Raw genomic sequence first — 19,915 nt, 5'->3', positions numbered from 1 at the left:
CTGATATCTCACGCCCGTAGAAGGGTAGACGTCCAGCGATTGGACGGCGAACGCCAATCAGAGTATGAACTCATTCAATTCCTAGAATTTGCAGCCTTTGAGGAGGGATATTTGATACATATGTCAAAGGAACTATGATTTCATTCGACTTCAGAATATTTGGAATCCAGCGATTGGTCGAACGCACATAAAAGTACAAGCTCATTCTATTCGCAAATTGTTTAGCCATTAGGAATCTCCGATTTACAATGTATGCAAGAGGAACTGATATCTCACGCTCGTAGAAGGGTAGACGTCCAGCGATTGGACGGCGAACGCCAATAAGAGTATGAACTCCTTCGATTCCTAGAATTTTCAACCTTTGGGGAGGGATCTTTGATACATATGTTAAAGTACTAATATTTCATTCGACTTCAGAATATTTGGATTCCAGTGATTGGTCGAACGCACATAAAAGTACAAGCTCATTCTATTCGCAAATTGTTTAGCCATTAGGAATCTCCGCTTTACAATGTTGTAAGGGTAGGCGTCCAGCGATTGGATGACGAACACCAATAAGAATTGAAACTCATGCAATTCCCAGAATTTTTCGCCTTTAGGAAGGGATCTCTGATACATATAATATGTCAAAGGAACTTATTTCATTCGACTGCAGAATATTCGGAGTCCAGCGTTTGGTCAGACGCACATAACGGATTATAACTTCATGAGCTAATTGTTTATGTATGATTAATAAATTCTAAATTATACGGGATTTGATGTTAATTCTTGTCAATATGTACTCGTATGCACCTTTCAAGCTCTGTAACTTGAAAACTATTGGTCGTAGAACTAAAACTTGTTGTAACTTTTTTATAGCAAATTTAATGCCTTACAAAAGCCTGATAGGCATTTTCAGCAAAAAAAAATTGTTTGATACCGAAAAATCGTGTGGAAACCCAAAAAAAAAATTTCTCCCATCATTCAAACAGAAAATTGAACTTTTGGATGAGGGAATTCAATCATCCCGACGTTCTTTTAATGCTCACCAGCATTGAGGACTGTAAAATGTAAGGTCATTCGTCGTATTCCCATAATTATAAAGTTACGAGCATTTCTATAAGGCCAATCTTTGTCAAATGAGCCGCCGAGTGTGTTCGGAAAATTGAGACGAGCAAAGTGGCTACATTATTATGATTTCAACTGCAGAAGTTCAGACCTCGAGAAAAAGAAATTCCATACAGCCTGAAACATCTGCAAAGGTATTTCTATTCACTTCATAACTATACGTGCGGCACTTGAAATTATTGAATAGAATTCATTGTTCATTGTTCCCTCGTAATTTTCTCGTCTTATTATCACCTCCGTTACCAGTTTTCAGAGTTTATACAATGGGATTTTTGTTGTGGTCCTGGTCGCTTTGCGGCGAAACTTTCTAACGATGCTCTTCGGTACATTCGAGTGAGACCGCAACTGTTGCAGTTGCCTGATGTCTCCTGCTAAGATACAGAGACTCTGCCCTGCCGATAGCGGATGAAATAACGCATCCAATTCCATTGCTATGTGTCGAAGCACAGCTAAAAATCTTCCGTGGTGTCGGAGAGTCGCAAAATTTTTCGGATATCATCGGTATACGTACACCGCGAAAAACTAAAAAAAAAAAAGTAAAATTCATCAATCTGCCAACAATATCAACCATTGGTTTTTTGTAACTATTTTTCAAACCGTATCGTGTGCAGCAACTTGTTACGAGTAATGGAAGTCCATGACGAAGACAATCTTTCTATTCTGCAGATTCGGACCACGATTGGAATCTGAGATAGGGAAATCTTTCGTAAGCCTGACAAAATTCGCGATAAGAACTCATGTGTCGAATTCTCCAACAAACGAGCACATAATCGTGATTTGCGATACCCAGTCAAGAAGTTCGCTCTGTACGCGGGAATGGACCGATTCCCCCCAAATTTGAGCGAGTCATCGAGACAGTCAACGATCTGGTTCTTTTTACACGAGCTTATTCATTATATAAGATTCGAATTCGCCTGGTAGTTGAGTGACACTGGTGATCTCTCGTACCTGCAGGTAACAGCCTACATTTCTCGTTTTATTTTTCATCTTGCGCGCATGCGTCCTACCTTTCTTGGCTCCTATACCTTGTGTTCGTGACGGTAGTTTTGTGTGTGCGCTCTGCGAGTGGGTTCCGCTCAGAGCGGTTGGTTTGGTTGAACGTTTCAGTCTGTCCAACGACTCGTCATCGTTCGGTGTTGTATCGTCACGGTGGGCACAGGTGCCTTGTGCATTTACCTGTGTATACGTCGTATCGCCTTTGCCCAGGGGCTTTCCTGTTATTCCGATCCACGCGAAATAGATCATTTTTCGATCGTTTTGCTGTATATATGTACTTGACACGTAACCGAGGGTATAAAAGTTAGGATTTTTTTTTTTTTTTTTTCTCTTGTGTGTGCTCAAGGAGGTGTTCGCTAAGGTGGTTATTATTGTTGGTTATTAGATTTGTTTGTTTCAACTGAAAATAATATAAAAAAAAAAAAAAACAAAAAAAAAAACCTCGGTCAGTTTTGGATTGTAAAAGGATTACCACACAAAGTTACCTGAACGCCAACGAAACGACATCGGCTCAAGGTGAGTTTAAACGCGTGGTATATATTTTTTTTTTCTCGATTCTATATCTTCCTGTTTTTTTTTCTTTCTTTTAAATAATTTTCATACAAGTCAGACACGCCTATTTGTTGTAACGTTGAAAGAGTCCCGCTGTTTTTCGTCGAATGTTACGTGTGTAGCTTGTGGTATTTGATCATTAAACATTTCTATACATAGTTGTTTCCTTCAGCCAATAGATAACGTTTTTATTTCGCGGTGTATCAACTTCCAGATTCACGCAATGTGCGTATGTAGGTATGTATGTATTCGGTAAACTGTGAAATTCGCAACGCGCAGGGTTTTAAATCTGGTTCGCCTGTTGTTCTTTAAAATTTAAAGGTAAAAAGTTGATGAGCTCATAGGCCGCTACGTCATTCGACCGGTGATCACTCCAACTCTTTATTTCTTTATTTTCCTCCAAAATTATGCCAAGTCGCGCATAGAGGGGCAAATTCTAGTCATACTTTCGAATGCGATATCGATGATAATATAACGTAAATTTCAAATAGCGAATGATCATTACCCTCACAACGTTAGATAAACAGGTCGCGTGGTGTTCGGAGCATCGTCCGTTAAAATTATCGGTCTTCATCACTTTCTATTTATCATTGTTGAATGAAAACCTTGCTGCGAAATATAATTGCAATTGACCGGCAAACGGAAAATTATCAACTTTTCAATTCCTATTGTACCATTCCTTCAACTGCATGGATTCTCTATCGTTTAACGTCGTGACCTAGAGGTGCGTATTCGGTGTTATGATCGGCGTCAACGTACAACGTGGTTGTTTTTCTTCTTACATTTAAAAAAAAAAATTTTTTTTTATCGTGAACCAAGCAGTTTTTACTTCATTCAATTGCGCTGACATACACTGCAGTGCACGTGCGAGTAACGAGACACGGGAACATTATGATAGTAGTCAGCGCTGTAGGACTCGATTACGTATTTTTATTACTTTTTGACTTCTCCCTGACCTACTTCGAGTTAATTATACACGCGTAGGTATTCGCGGACCTTTTCTTTGAACTTCTGATACAAATGAATTGTGTTTTTTTTTTTAAAACCTAAATCCAGAGTTAACTATCAAATTAGACTGTGTGTATAAACAAATTTTCCACGGTCGATACCTAAACGATGTTTATATCTCACCGGATGATCTAGCCTCACCTGGATCTATACATAGAGGTATACCTCATCAGCTATGCCATGCCATCAATTAGCCTTCCATCGAGTCGATATATGGAAATTTTATCCAAAGATCGATCGTCGAGGCAGACATTTCTGCAATAACGTTTTACGAGCGAAGTGGAGAACATGCAGTGAGAGAGTTCAATTCTCGAGTAGGTAATTCCGTAGAATCGTGACTTTATTCGCGAAGCGCGAAGCCTCGCGATGTACAAATTTCAGACTAGCAAAACAAAATTTACCACGATGACTCAGGCGCGCGGACTTTGAGAGAGAACCGAAAGATCGTTCGCCCACGCGAAAAAATTTCCAACCGAGTCGAGTGTTAATCTTTATTTTAAATACCGCGAGTACGTAACTTCGTCCCACTGTATGTTGATGTGAAAAGTTATCATGTCATAAGCAATAACACGTATTACGGTTCGTTTCTAATCTACATCGAGAAAGGTTCGTCCACATGGCATGTGCTTTCGGATCCTTATCGAAATTTCTTGGGGGTGAAAATCGAGGCAGTCTGACAAAAAGTAAAACCTCACTGATAATCATGCACATTAGAGTGGCGTCATCTTTTCGCTTTTTTTTTTTTTACTGTAAATAATACCGTTTTCTTTTCATTCAGTTTTTGCAGACAGAACGAAATTCTAGAAAGCTCGTTATGATAAATAAGGATCATTGAATCGTCAACTTAGACTGCTGCATAAATTTAAAAGGCGTGTGAAACTTGGCATTGCCCAGGTAGAAATTTAATCTTGGCAGAAGCTAACCGCGATCTAGTTATGCTAGTTCTTATCTTGGTGCGGCATAGCTTAACTATACTGCTGCAAGCTCGGTTTGTAACGCTCATTTTAGCTAGCAGCAGGTTGAATTACTTATCTTGGGCCAACCTTCGTAATTTAGCTAGTACCAATATGATCAATTCAGGTTGTAGCAGGCTTCGGGATTTTTAGAGGTAAACGTGAAATAAATTGCAGTATTAACAATCCACTATACAGTTATCATTTATGTTATTAACGTTTATTATCAAAATATACTGAAGAATATTATGGTGGAGTAACAAGTAATAAATTATGGGTATTATATAACTGCAATAAACTTTTAAACTGTGAAGAAAATGTCTTATTCGCTTATATCACTTTTTTCGTCAATCTTCTCTTTTCTGGTCCGATTTATTCTGTAACCTTCCCAATCTTTTGAATTGGTAAAGACTGTTCCTAGTGCGGCATAGACTTTCGATTCGACTGCATTTATCCGGGATGTTAAAGTTTCTGCAGGTCAAAGTAAAATTGTTTAAAGTTTATAGACACTTTCAAAAGCGAAATATCTAAAGAAAAGACATAACGCAGAAGTTGTATCAATTACAGTTACTTTGTAAAAATGAAAATATTACAATAATTACAAAAACATTTAAGAAAGAACCACATGGAAAAATGAATCAGACCGGTCGGAAATCATTGAACTTAACCTCTAAATTATTGTTACGAATTACAAGTCAAGAATAATGAACTATCAAACTTTTCTCCACTAGTAATTATAACAGAGTGAATATTATTTTTACTTACCAGTTTAAATTTGGTCGTTAATCACGTTCAACGAAGAATATCCACAATATAAATATGAATATGAAGTAAACAAACACAGAAAACGTGCGTAACATACCCATCGCTTGCGCATTCGCTTCGCGCAAATTAGCATAGCATAGATACACACCGTATATAACAATGGAAAATTTATAATTGCGATATAATTGTATGGTTCATATAGAAGATCTATACGTGTATGACGGTATTAACCAATACCGTCCTAACCAACAAAAATACAAATTTGAGTCTTTAACGTTATTTTATCATTTTAACATTCACTGGATACGTTCATCATATAATAATTCGATTTTTTTCAAAATGTTGGCTAAGACGTTATTGCTTAGTATCATCCATATACCTTTATAAATCGAATCATATAAAATAAAATTGAAAAAGATAAATACGTGAGATGCGTACGTATACTACTTTTATCGATGAACCACGTGTGTACTGAACATTTTAAACATATACATATATGTCACTGTAAGCCTAACCCCACTTTTCGCAAAAGTAAAGCTATCACGTATACTTAGGTCGCGGCTAGGTACAATGCAAAGGTAATAACCAAGCAACATATCTCGAAATCCTGAACTGCAATTGTACCTAGCAGCAACCTAAAGCCAATGTCGCAGTACGAACCTCGCAAGCCAATATTAAATGAGGCTAGCGGCTAGGCTGAAACTTATTCTGCCAAGATAACTTTCTACCTGGGTGATTTCGACAAACATTCGGTACAGTTATATGGAAATTTGAAGAGATCCGCAGGAGCGTTGCGATCTCGCGAATCCAGAAGTAGGTCCTGCTTCTATGAACACCATTATGCATGAAACCTATACAAATTTATACAACGGTGAAATTCACGCCGTCGCGCGATTACCCCATCTATATAGAGCAAATATCCGAATCGCGTGACATTTTCGCGGTCATCTTTTATTGGGCTCTTTTTAATTCGACGTGAAAATAATCCAGTCGATGCGACGAGTCTTCATTTCAGAGCGATAAAATTTTTATCCAATTTCGAATTCGCTTTGTTCGATTTTTGAAGGGAAAAGAAAAATTATCGCTGTTTTTTTTTCTTGCCACATACGAACGAGATCTTATCGCCTGTGTAAGCTGCGTACAATGATTACGGTTTGTCACGTTCTTTTGTTCCGTTCTTTGACTCCACTGCAAGCCATATTGTAGTACAGCGTACCTTTCGAAACGTGCGCACGTTTGTCTTCATTTATACAAAGCAATTGTTCGATCGATAATATTTTTGTTTTGTTGAATAAATTTTATTGTTCTAAAAATATATACTCGTCATATCATTGCACACACTTGCCAGTGGTGCGTAGAACTCGAACAATATAATACCCAAAGCCATTTGCAATGAGTATCCGTATGAACATCGTCTCTCCATAATATTCGATGGAATTAATCATCGTTCGCGCACAACTCGATGTCAATGAAACCCGATGCGTAACGGGCACCCGTTGCGATTAGTCTATAACCATATGCGACACGATATCGACGACCGTATTGCATTACGAAAACAATTAGTCGCGAGCTACGCCTCCTGCACCGTTGCACCCACACGAGAAAGTTATCCCAGTGTCCGCCGATAGATAGATAGATAGATACTCTTCGCTTTGATACTAACTGTCCTTTATACCCACGTCTTACAGTTGAATGTAACTATGGGTAGAACGCGACGTACGTATACCTACTTACATAGGTATGCGAGTCGAGATTCTTCTTTGCGACGTGCTTAAAATTATCCTCCAGTAAATATCTCTCAAAAATCTAATGCTTCGATACTTCACGTTGAAAGCGAACGACGCAATTCCTCCGGTTGTTCAGGGAGATATTTGTGAAAATCAATAAAACGAAATGTCTTTTTTTGATCCTTATTCGCACGAAGACTGCAAAGTTTTTGATGGCAATTACTTTCTTCGTCAAGGATCAGAATACAACGTGTTAATATGGAAACACTTTTGCTCTCCCCGTTAAATTTTACCTCCCACGGTGGTATTTTCTAAAATAATTACGTATACGCTAATTAACTCTGTGCGCGGTAGCAAAATAATATTTATTCAATTAAGTTTATTGCGGATGTGCGGAGTTATGACGGACTCCTCGACATATGTACATCTAGATATACATATATAAAAGCGTGAGAATCGCAAGGAACTCGGGTTCAAAGTCGAGAATGTATAAACGGATGGAAATTTAGATACATAGATAATTGAACAAAGGTATGAGGGGACTAGAACTTAAGCCTAAGCCCTACCTGATTCGACCATGTCGGGATTTTTCCTACCTGCACCTCTGCCATTGTATGTACATAATATCCTTTATGGTCGGATCGGTATAGCTGGTGGCTCGATGTAGCCGGTGTGGCAGGTTGAAACTCCGAAGAAATTTATTAAATTCTTATACCGCCGAATGAATGGTAGACGTAGTTGATGAAATGAAAACGTGACTTACACACCCCGTTAATTTCGTGATCCGACTACTACGTCTCGTCCATCACAGATTCAAAGAGAGATTTCATCGTGCGCCAGCGCTGCAGTTCGTAAACCAATGTAGTGTCCAGGGCATTAGAGTTCTCCGTGTGTATGGGAATATTTTATGTACAACACCAAACCCACACATCGGTGAATAACTGCACCACGTATCTGACACACCGCGGAAATCGTCGAAGCTCGATACAATGACGGTGAGCAGGTGATTTGCATTCCGTTCCTATAGTTTTCGTTGCGCATGGAGAAATTTCCGGAACCGGTACTCCATTCAGACCGATACACGGTGGACGTACCTACTATATTTTTTTGTCAATCCGGCGAACAGCTAAAAGTATACTTTCTACTCTGCCCTTTGGTGATGCATATTTCAACGAAACAGCTTGAACGACCCTTGCAAAGATACGCGGAAAACGGACGTTGTTCGACATCGCGTATTATAGGGTCATTCAGCTCGTGGCGCACGAGAACAAATACTTAACGATTCCCTTCCTCCTTTCGTATGCGGAATTCTTGCTGATTCCGAGACACCGTACGAATTCATCCATTTCGGTGGGCATATACGTGTGTACATATCACCGTCAGAGACGTGTGAGGCTTTCGACCTCCCGCCTGCAAAGAATTTATGCTTACCTACTTTCCGGTTGTAAAATAATTTTTATTCCCTGTTTCTCTTCCCTATTTGTCTTCATTGCGTAACGATCTTACAAGCTGTCTTCGACCGTGTTTAGAACTCTTTAACTGCCTTACGTACGCCCAGCTATAACAACGTCACTCGTCAGCGTCAGCGTCTGCAGCTAGCTAGCAGAGGCCACTACACCACCCTACCTACACCCGTGCCGTGCACCGTAGTCGTGGGTTAAACAGGTTCTTAACTCGCTTACGACGATCACAGGAAATCTCTGACCCACTGTACTATATTTGTCCTCACTCTGAACTGTCTTGAAATTAAGGTTTTGTTACTTTCGTACGGCTTCTCATTTTTTCCTCTCATTTTTCTTCGGGCATAACTTTTCTTTTTTTTTTTACCGGCTTACAGTTTCGTCGTCAGTTCGCTGCAGTTGCAGAAACTTGTTCGTTTCTCAAGAATTCGGATCGTCTTTTGATGGGTTTGGAATTGCTCGCAGGCGAATCATATACATAGATGGGATACAGATGACGATGTTTTACCCGATGACACGAGCACGAGAATCAATTTTAATCCCAATGTACGAAACACTGGAAATTACGTGCAAACCCATTACGTGTACAAGGTGTAGGTATTACGTCCGTGTTCAATTGTTTCGTAGAGCAGCTAGACGTTTTAAAACTTCTGCATAACGGGTCGGCAACGTTCAGTTCCGCCTAGAACCCACCTCGTGCAATGTACTTCGGAGACGACGGGTCCTTATTATATACTGTTAGATAGACTCGCACCTTAGAAAATCTCGGAGGAAAGTACAATTACTGAAAAACGCTTCGACATCATTCAATTTCACTTGCTAGATGTAAGAATCTGCACGTCGGCATCGGATAAGAAGAATCCTGTTTTCGGTGCTAAATTTTCGTCCACTTTCACGACTAGGTACAAATCGCGTGTAAGTAAAGGCCGACGTCAATTCCCGATGGAAGTTTTTCCACTCTCGACAGTTCAGCTCGCCAGTCTCACGCTGATTTAACGAATTGTTTCGGTATTTTCGACCATAAATGACGTGGGACCGAGGTAATTATTCATTAGGATACGGTAGGCTTTCTCTTTCTCCGAAGGTAACGGTACTGCTAAAATCCTTCCTAACGTCGGGTTACCTGCTCAAAGATCCAACGTAATTTCGGAAAACTAATTTCACCTTCAAATTGCGCCGTATGAATTTTTACCATCGGCTACGTAGCTGTCAAATTAGATTGGCGTACAGGTGAGCATATACCTCACGCACGTGATATCGGCGGTGTCGGGTGGGAGGCACCCGTACAATAACTTCCGGCTGTTCGACGGTCACGTGCAATTGAGAAATTTGTCCACCTTAAGCTGCCACGTGGCTTAGCGGGCATCTGCAGTCAGCTGATTCGACACGTTGTAAATAATTCTGTTTTATCGAATTAACCGGTGTATAGGTATTCCGGATCGAGCAGTCTGCAACGGATAGAGACGTAGGAACGTCTGCCCGAAATCCTGTGATCCGCATTAGAATGATTAAATTCTCCGTCAGCTCGACACGGTAGAAGCTTTCGCACTCCAGCGTTCGTCAATCAATCGCGACGCGGAACATTTTGAACCCGAGAGGTCTTCGAACGTCGGACGCGGTGAAATTTTTCGCCGACTAAAATCGATTATTATCGTAGGGCGATTCAAAGGGTAAGAGAATTTTTCAGATCTCGCAGCGTCATCGTGAATCTAATTTTAAACGTCGAGCTTTGTAAGTCGTCGCAGTGAATTGTTCACGAAATGTATTATGATCGGAAATAAAAAAAAAAACGTCCTAGAAAATGGGCAGGAGAAAAAAACCTCCGAAACTCCAACAACATAGGCGAAAATACTCTAATAGCTAATAATTGAATGAGGTTGTTAAATTTTTGGTCGGAGTCCTCGCGAAGATGATAAAAATCAGGGGTATACTTTTTCGTCTGCGTTATTATAGCGAGAAAGCATTGCATAATTATTGTCCAAAATGACGTGGATCGCGGAATATGATGCGCAGATAAAAAATTTGCGTGTTACAAACGGTGGTTGCAAACGCACGACCCACTTTTTGCGATGAGTCTAATTGATCGTGCGTCTCTGGCTATTAATTAGAATTCGCGAAGCGGACCCGGTTTTCTTTCCTCCGGTAGGTATATAGGGTCGTTCAGGTGGATAAGCGGATTAGTCATCGTTCATCACTTTTAATAGGCGCCGCGGTTTTACATCGTATTCTCGTAATTGTTCCCACAGTATAACGTAGAAGAAAAAACGAATTCATCTCATTGCTGCAAAACGAGGTATAGGTACACAGGTATATACGTATCAGAGAACGTGAAATATGGTCCGCTCTCCCTTTCATACGGTATTCGTATTATATACCTTGGTTTCCACGTGTGTTTCTATTCGGTGACGTGAGTCTAAATCACCATTTTTTTCTCACGAAAAGTTACGAAGTCAGGTAGTGAAATTTATTCCAACGATCTAATTAAGCCCCGTTTTCGAGAGGATCGAGGGGGGAACTTAACACGACTTCAAAGTCTTTGGATTTCTGTAGTGTCTCTAGATTATACTCGAGAAGATCGTCGAACAGACCGAACAAAGTTGACTTTTTATCGTCATTACTTTACCCTCTGCGAACATGGCACACGGTAGCGATAAATTGGTCTCGTCGCCGCTCGCAACCGGTGGTCATAATGATGACGATTGGCTTTGTCACGCAAAGTGTCGCGCGTCTATACGAATTACCTAACGCGTCTGTATTCGTAAAAACTTGCCCTGTACGCATTTCAAGGATTCCCCGTGCGCTTCGAAAAAAGTTCGCGTCCGATTCGACCCCCGAGAAATCACGTCCGCATTTCATCGCAATCGTTTGCTCACAATTTCGGGATAGCAGAATTGAAATTCCAAATCCTGGAACGAGTGCAGACGGCATTCGCGGTTGTACGAAACAGAAAACTGTAGCTACATATACATATACGTAGATCAGTCGGTCGCATCGATCGGTGTTATCCCCGACTTTGTTTCTTTCATAGAAAAGCTGCCTCGTTACACAGAGCCGTTTAATCTCCTGGCTTATGCGACATAAACGGATCCGAGGAGTTCACTAGTTCACGCGTTCGCGAGAATAGAGGGGATCAGGTGAGACCACAACCCTGCGGTATAAGGCAGGTGAACGACGATTAGGGCCATCGCGGTGCCCTCGTAACGCTGCACGCTCGAAAATAGAACGACAATTTTTATATCGCACATCATCTGAAAATCTCATTTGAAACTTTCAACTCTAAATTAGCTCAATTGGTAGTCGAGTCTGTTGATTATTACGTTGAAAAGCGTTGGTTGTCTCATTGTCAGTATTTCATAGACGTTGGGTTTCGCCGCCGATGTTGCCCTCGTTGTCGCCACATGAAACGTGAATAACGATCACGGCAACGCGTTGCCTTTGTTTGTTCCAAATACTTGCGCGATCGGTGTGATGCATTATTTCAACGTGAAAATAAATTTCGTCATCGTCGATTGTCTCGAACAAAAAATCACGCGGTGTCGTTTTAAGGACGCGCGATATACAAATACGAAGCTTTGTTTTGTGAAGTTTTTCTTCGTCAATGGATCGGGAGAGTGAATTCTTTTTTTTTTTTTTTCTTTGTCCAAAGTAAAGAAGAACGTGGTCGCTTCTTTTTACTTGTTACACAGCCGCGCAGAGGTAGACGGAAATGATTTACAAGCGGGTACCACCTCGATTCACAATTCATGCTCCATGCCACGCACGATCGCTCGTAACTCGAAGTAGTGGTAGTACAGTGTCATCTTCTCGTACGAAGTGTTTGTGTACCTGTTTCTCCTATACCTGCATAGGTATACAGTGTAATACATTTCTTATAGTATATATACTTTATATCGTGCGTAGGCGGATCTTGGCCGCGTTGTACCGCTACCGCATTTTCACTCCAATAAATAAATATCAGCCCGTATATATATTCCCAACTGTTCTCCCCATCGCTATACCCGACTCTCGACTCTTTCTCCCCGAAGCGCGCCATTCGGTACGGTATACTTGTAAATAAATTCCCACAAGTTCACGTCGAAGAACACGCGCGTCGGAATGCCTCGGTAATAGATCTGGGAGGGAGGTGACACATTTATGGACTCGCTATCACCGGAATGAATTTATCTCGCGTAGAGGGATAAAAAAAAAAAAAAAAAAAAAAAAACCTCAGGTAGCCAACGTGCGATGTTACCAGGATCGGAATAAAACGACTTCTCAACGGGAAACGCCTCGCTACGATCACACGGAACGAAGAGAACTTTATAAATCCATTGTGCAACGCTCAAAGTGCAGCACAATCTATAGTTACAAGTCTATTTAGCTACGGTGACAAGTATAGCCGAGGTCGTTGTATTTGCACCTATACGTAGGTACAGACTGCAGGGTACATATAGAAACTATAAATTGAAGCAGAGCGAAAATATCTTTAAATTGCGGCTACGTATCGCCCCGCTATATGGATACAACGCAGGCTATGCGCGCTCTTTCAAACGTCATGTTCGAACAGACGTGTGTAACTTCGAAGGCTCGGGCATGTCCTTATTGTTATAGGGTGACTTATGGGTCCTACCGCAAAGAAGTTATCCATCTTTCGTGTGTGCTCAACGTATGTACCATGAGAATACCGACAACCTGAGCAAACATCTCATAAGCACACAACACACTACCACGCTTCATTTATATTCAGGTATATGATCTATACTTCGATACCCATACGCGTCGCGGCGTTAGGCGAGGCTCGCAGAGACGGATAAAGGTGAGATCGAAGTGGTGGACTGTCGCTAACTCCATTCCCTCGTGTATGCGCGTAGATGAGGTATACATCATCTCGATCCACATCCAAATATTTAACGGTGAACTGTACCATACCGACCCTCGCGAATCGTATATAGCCACGTAAATGGTTAACTCTGACGGAGGCAAATTTCGAATGACGTCATTTTCTTCTCTCCTTGAGGCGATGTACATACATATATATATAACGGATCGTCGAATCCGGGTGTCGAGGTTTTATTCAACTGGATATACTGCAAGTCCGCATGACGAATCGGAACAATTAATCATCGCACGTGTACCGATATAGGTACTCCCACAGCATCGGTTTCGACATTCGTCCGGTTTACCAAAAAAGAAGAAACGATCCTCGTGCGCCGCTCGACGAATAAGCGTCTCGTGACGAGTAATTACCGCGATCCTATAAATTGGAACGCTGCAGCTTCGTTAAACGTAGATATAATGTCAGTTATTACCGTTGTCCTTAGAAATGTTCTGTTGCTATACTTACTATAGCTGCACAGGCACCGTAACTCGATATAGGAAAGCTCGCGAGGCGATCGGTATGACCATGTGACAACTTCCGGTTCCGGTTAGTTATTTACTATCGTCGGATTATACCGACTCGCAATCAGGCACGAATCGCACGGTGTGTCCACGCGTGTGTTCTAATTACCAACGACATTTATGTGCACGGAATCAACCCTCGCATCGCGCCCTTTCTTATCGCTTATTTCATCGGATCGTACCTACGTACGTACCCATTAGTTGAGCGCGTCAGAGGTTGTCACTGACCCACAAATTTGTTTTAACCGTTTGTTAGTGGGTCAGGGTGGTTGCGAATGAGAGCAATCGCCACGATGGTGCGGGGAACAAATTGGGGAACGGATAAACAAAATTCAGAGCTGTCTGCCAATTAGGTAGACTGGGCATATATCTGATTTGTAAAAATCTTTATTTTTGCAATTAGCTTTTTCAACAATTAACCGGTACGAGGGTGTTCATATCACATTATGAGATATGCATGTGAATCTCGTGTCGTGAATATTATCTAAACTTTCCCTCTGTCGAGTACTTTCTATCCCAACTTCTTATATGGTTGGATTATAGAGTACAGTACAGAGATCAAATGTTACTGAAAAGTTTGCCGACAATGAGCACTCTTCCTAAGTTTAGAACGAACCAAAAAAAAAAAAAAGAAAAAATTACAATGCACTCCAGTTTTGTGAGAGAACTCCTATGCGGGCTCGACGTTAAAACCGAAAATTGTATTCGATTACTTTCACTCGAAATTAATTATAAACTTTCTGGAGAACTGAAATTATACGGCACATTTAAAAAACCAAATTTGCTTCTGAGGTGAAAACTGAATGTATCCCACGTGGTTAAAATTTCATCCGAATACGACGAGGTACTTGAAAATTATTTCAAACTTTATGGGAGACGGGTGAAAACCTCATAGTTTTTTTTTCGTTTCAAAGTCGTTATAACTACCCGGCCCAAATTTTAGAGCAAAAAAAAAATATATCTCCGAGTAAGATTCGCCTCTCTGTTCGACGACGCGAAGAACGATGTACGCTTCAATGACGCGCGTAGAGGGTTGAAAGTCACGCGAGGTATACCAAAGAAGGTTCACACCGCGTCCTTTCGCCCAATTAATTTCACTAATGTCTTACGCAAAGGGCTCCTCGCTATCATTGCGTCATAGTCGCGTCGACTTCTCGGTTCGTCGTCGGCTGGTTTAAATTTAAAAAAAACTTGGCCTCCGACCAAAACTCTCCGCGAGTATGTATATCGCAAGTGCAGCAGCGCGAAGACTCCTCATCCGACTTCGTAGGTACCGAATACGCGCGGAGACCCCAACTGACGACCAATGGTTCGTCTGACCGCACAGGGCGATCTTGCAAACGGCTGCGAACAAAACTATTATTAGACAAGATTTACTTCGAATTTAGAAAGCTCGATCTATTTTTTGGGAAACGCATTTTGGACTCGATCGAACACACGGAACGTAAAAAAAGCTGGATTCCTCGGGCTCGAATCACACGCGTTTTACACTTCTATATCGATGGAGGTGTCTGCTAGGATTCTACCGCGTCTAATTCAGACCGGGACGTACGTCGGGCGTCAATGAATGACTCGCTAAATATAATTGCCAGTCGAGTTATACTCTCGGACTGATTTACAATTAGTGGAAATAGTGGCACGTACAGCAGAAAATACAGTACGTCGAGTGTTGTTACCTGCACGGGTGAATCTAACTACTACTACTACTACTTTCGAGTGTATCTTTCGCTAACAATAAGTTTGCTCATCGACTGTCTACAGCGACTCTACTTGGACTCGGGAATCTGCGGTGGTGGAACGCAGCCAGACGAGAAATCGATAACGAGTGAACGACGCTACGCTTTAATTTAATACAAGCCTAATTCGATGTGGATTTTTAATTAATTCGTACAGGTCTGCGGTTTGGAAATTCTTCGCCAGATCTATCAAGGTTCATCTCATTTGTAGTCCGCTGGCTGTGAAACGGGTCGTGACGCGCGAGGGTGAAGTAAATTGATTTTTCATAATCATGATTGAAAGAAATTATCGGAGATCATGTTGATTTATTTACGTGTCATGTATTTGGCTCGATTGGAGAGATCGTGGACGAATCGAGGTATAATAACTTCGTTACGATCCGCGATTTTCGCGACAAACAACGAGTCACGTGTGGACGCTTTGTAACTAGTATCGTAGCGTTACATTTTCTAGGTAACAACGCGACGAAGCTGGGAATTCTATAGATAGAATTGCGCGTAACTCCTGCCAATTACTAAGCTGCTCTTGGCATTGGCTCTGGCATTGCCAACGCGAACGTTTCCTGCTTCCAATTTACTTCCACTTCGCGGTTGTTAACGCTATTAAACCAGTGGTCGATCCAGTTCGAGTGCAGGCTATACGCCGTATCTACAGCTCCGCCGGCCTATAGCCGGATATTCGTTCGAGGGCTCTAATTCAATTGATAGCTGGCCGGCCATCGTGTGGACCCTTGTTCGTTGAACTTCGCGGATCCGTCCGCCACTTCTACGCTCTAATTAATATTATTCAAACTCTCGAACTGTCAGCTTCAAAAAACCCCCCCCATGAAAATCGTACAGCGAGAAAATCATTGTCGATTTTGCTTTGGAATCTTTCTTCCGAATCTTGAATCTCGAGCGCGAAATGCATGAGGGTCATATTTTCCATTCCCACCGTGACTTTATCGCGTTTGACAGGGGTGTGCCGATACGTCGAAGCCCCGATTATCTGCTCGGTGAATCGGTATGGCACAGGTATACGGTATATGTAAGTAATGCAATAAAATAATAAAATCGGCTCGGGAATACAACGATCTCGAAACGTGTGCTCGTGACCATAAAACAAGCCCACGCGAACAATTATTATTGAGGCTGCACATTCTCTAACTGGAATCGAATACGATTTTACTTTTCATTTGTACACGATGTAGGTATGTAGCTTATTATACCTGACACACGGAACGCGAAACAGCATCTCGTATATTGTTCGAACGAAACATGGAGACGAGAAGTAAGAACGCTGTGAAATTCATCCGAAATCAGAGTGCGACTAATATCGCCGAGGTCGACGTTCGGTACAATCGGTGCAGTTTCGCTCCAAATTGGCCATGTTTTTTTTTTCTTCTTTTCTTATTTCTTCAACTGTACGAACTTTTCTCTTTTTGCGTACAAGGGAAAGCCTTTTGTCCGTTGCTCGTGAGTTTTTCGTAGCAATGATCGGCTCTGCACGAGTGATATTCGTGCTTGGTAACGCTGACTGTATCCTATAACTGCAGAATCGTTGAGCGATGACTTTCACTGGGTCCGGAGACAGACGGACGGACGGACAGCTTTGTACGTAATGGGTCGGTTTGAAAACCACCACCGAATCGACTTTTGGATCGTTATTACAGTTACGTACATCGTATAAGCCCGTGGTACAAGCGTAAAGTAGTAAATGTCACCGCCGGTGTTACCCACTCGGCGGTCGTGCCGTTAGCTGCAGGATTACGGGACTCGTAGACCATGGAATAGATTTTCTTAGAAAGGTGAACGGTCGAGTCCACGTCACCTTATTATGGTTCTCAGTAGAGTTCACGGTTTTCTTCCTCGTGGGTTTAATTTTTCATTCTTTTACACAACCGTTTACTCGGGGTGTACATCGTATATGTATAATGTGGAGCTATTGCTACGTTGGAAGCTCTTGCGGGCCAACTTAAGTCACCTACTTTTCCGCTCAAACGCCCATGAACTTCTTCGACTAATCAAAGCAGCGATGAATTTATCGACGAGTCTGAACTTTCCAACAGAAGCAGATTGTTATTGTATATATGCAAGTGTTGCCTCTAATAAGCATTACAGTTGTACATCACCCTCGTATCGCTTCCATTTTCGCGTAGCCTCGAAGTTGTGAACTCGTAACATCTAATTACAAGTTTATTATACCCCAATGAACGGCATCATCGGCAGCCAATTAATGAACTCGTGTATTAATTAAAACGACCCGCGTCCCCCGCTACATCAGCCGTATTTAATATTGCTAGTTAATATTTGACTCGCTGTTTACGTTCTCGTTTACAATCCACTTTAATTAATTCGGAATTCTTTTAATATTTTACTCTACTCTTCCGTACGGTCCGGAAATAGCTGAGAAATTGGTCAAACTTTTAAATTCCCTCACACTATACGCCGACTTTTCCTACACTCCGAGTTTGATACAATCTCTCTCTCTCTCTCTCTCTCTCTCTCTCTCTCGATGATCTGCCCGATCCTCGAATACCCGTTTTACCGCATCCAACACTCTCACCTCTCGAGCTCCGTGCATCAGACATTCACACCGTGCATTCACTCGGAGTGACTCATTCGCATTCTGGTGGGCTTACCGCGGCGCAAGTTCGTCCCGGCTTACGGTTACCCGCGGCAGTGCGGTAGTTTTCAGGTCGACATCATCCCGGTCGCATTGGCTTATTCTTACGTTAGTTAGAAATATCTCGGCGACGTTGCACGGCGCGGCATCGCGACCATACCTTTCCATTCGGCATTAGGCAAATATAGGATGAGAGAGACTCGCGGTTAGAGGCTATTTCACACGTTGTTGCCCCGATCTTATAGCCCAGACGGAATCCAACGTCGATTCGCACGGTATTATCTCCGTTCGTACCTCTTCCGTTCCATCCACACCCCGGAGGTACAGCCGGGAGCAAAGATCCGAAATTTTCCCAAAAGTTGTATTATTATTCGCGAACGACCGTCGTCTTCGTTGTACGTACGTACATCATATATCTTGACCTGAACTCGTTGGACTCGGTGCGGGGCGCGTGGTTTCGCCGGATAATAATTCCCTCGCCCTTGTTCCTGCGAAGCCATCGACGTTCGACATTCGAAGCGCCTTCGGAGTGATTTAGGACTTTGGGGAATCGCGCGCCGCGTTGCCTCGCTCGAAGGAATGCGGCTGAGGGCTTCTCACGGTCGAATGTGCGCCGCCACCATATCGACATGGTATACACCTACTCCCCGTTCGCCTTACCCAGCCTTTCTGCCACCCGTTACTAGTCATAGTTATTACGCTATTCTTCGTTTCCGTCCCTACGTTCTCATGCCAAGGTCCCACCGGCGTCGCTATACTCGTTTCACGTAACGCGTAGGGTATAATTATAACGCGTATATGGTAATTTCTGGTCTGTGACGCTTACGGAGTCATCTGACCATGCGACGGTGCATCCAGTACTTACAGCCCGCGTGCCAGCTAACATCATCGCGTACATGCATGTATACCTATGTTCGCCAGCGACGTGCGATTCGCTCTTCCGACCTTGGGAAAATCCCCTTTTCGACTACTTACTTGTTAGTCTTATGTGTATCTTATCTTATAGGTCTCGTGTTTTAATTCATTATCATTTAATGCTGCCGCAGCGCGACTCGTTTTGACAGTGTCATGCGGAATTATACCAGTTTCGAAAATTATTTAATCGCTGGGTAGAGCGCCGTTAATTTCACGTGTGACCTCCCACTGTACCGTTCGAATTGTTGTTTTCGGTCGGAGATATACTACGATAAATTATTACAAAGCACGACCGGGTAATCAGACGGCTGATAATCACCACATGTGTCAGCGGTTAAGTAATCGAAATTGAAGCAGCGAAACCGGTAGCCGAGAGTCCGAAGCGAGATCTGCTTGGTTCGTGAATGAATTTTGTACGTTATACGTATTCGCATTGTAATAAGTTCGACCGAGATTATATGCGAAACACGGGGAAAGTCTGGAATCCGGTGAATGCGCAGGAAACAGGTGATTAGTAATTAGAAATCAACTCGCGGTCGAAAGTGTGTTCGTTCCCTGACAACGACGCCGCGACGACGCTACATTTTCACCATTGTATTGTAAACGTATAGCCGCGGTCTCCTGCGGTTCGAGGTAATTTTCACGTGTGACTCAAATCCACGACGAATCCCTTCGGAGTTCTCAGCTACGAAAATTTCGGGAGAATTTGATC

The 19,915-nt window shown here is 42.2% G+C and overlaps 1 protein-coding gene across 5 annotated transcripts in view; it reads left to right on the top strand.

The window, feature by feature from the left end:
* The first annotated feature begins 2,158 nt into the window (after positions 1–2,158).
* Positions 2,159–19,915, top strand: part of LOC105685215 (rab11 family-interacting protein 4) — a 44,908-nt gene continuing 27,151 nt past the window's right edge. For 4 of the 5 annotated variants that reach the window (XM_012399121.3, XM_012399118.3, XM_012399119.3 and 1 more), the window contains exon 1: positions 2,159–2,619. The gene's annotated coding sequence lies outside the window, so the exon portion shown is untranslated. The remainder of the gene's footprint in view (positions 2,620–19,915) is intronic. The other variant, XM_012399123.3, reaches the window with a different exon arrangement.

Source organism: Athalia rosae, chromosome 1, assembly GCF_917208135.1.
Source record: "Athalia rosae chromosome 1, iyAthRosa1.1, whole genome shotgun sequence".
NCBI classification, from domain to species: domain Eukaryota; kingdom Metazoa; phylum Arthropoda; class Insecta; order Hymenoptera; family Athaliidae; genus Athalia; species Athalia rosae.
The sequence above is the reverse complement of the archived record's forward strand: the minus strand, read 5'-3'. Positions and strand labels throughout refer to the sequence as shown.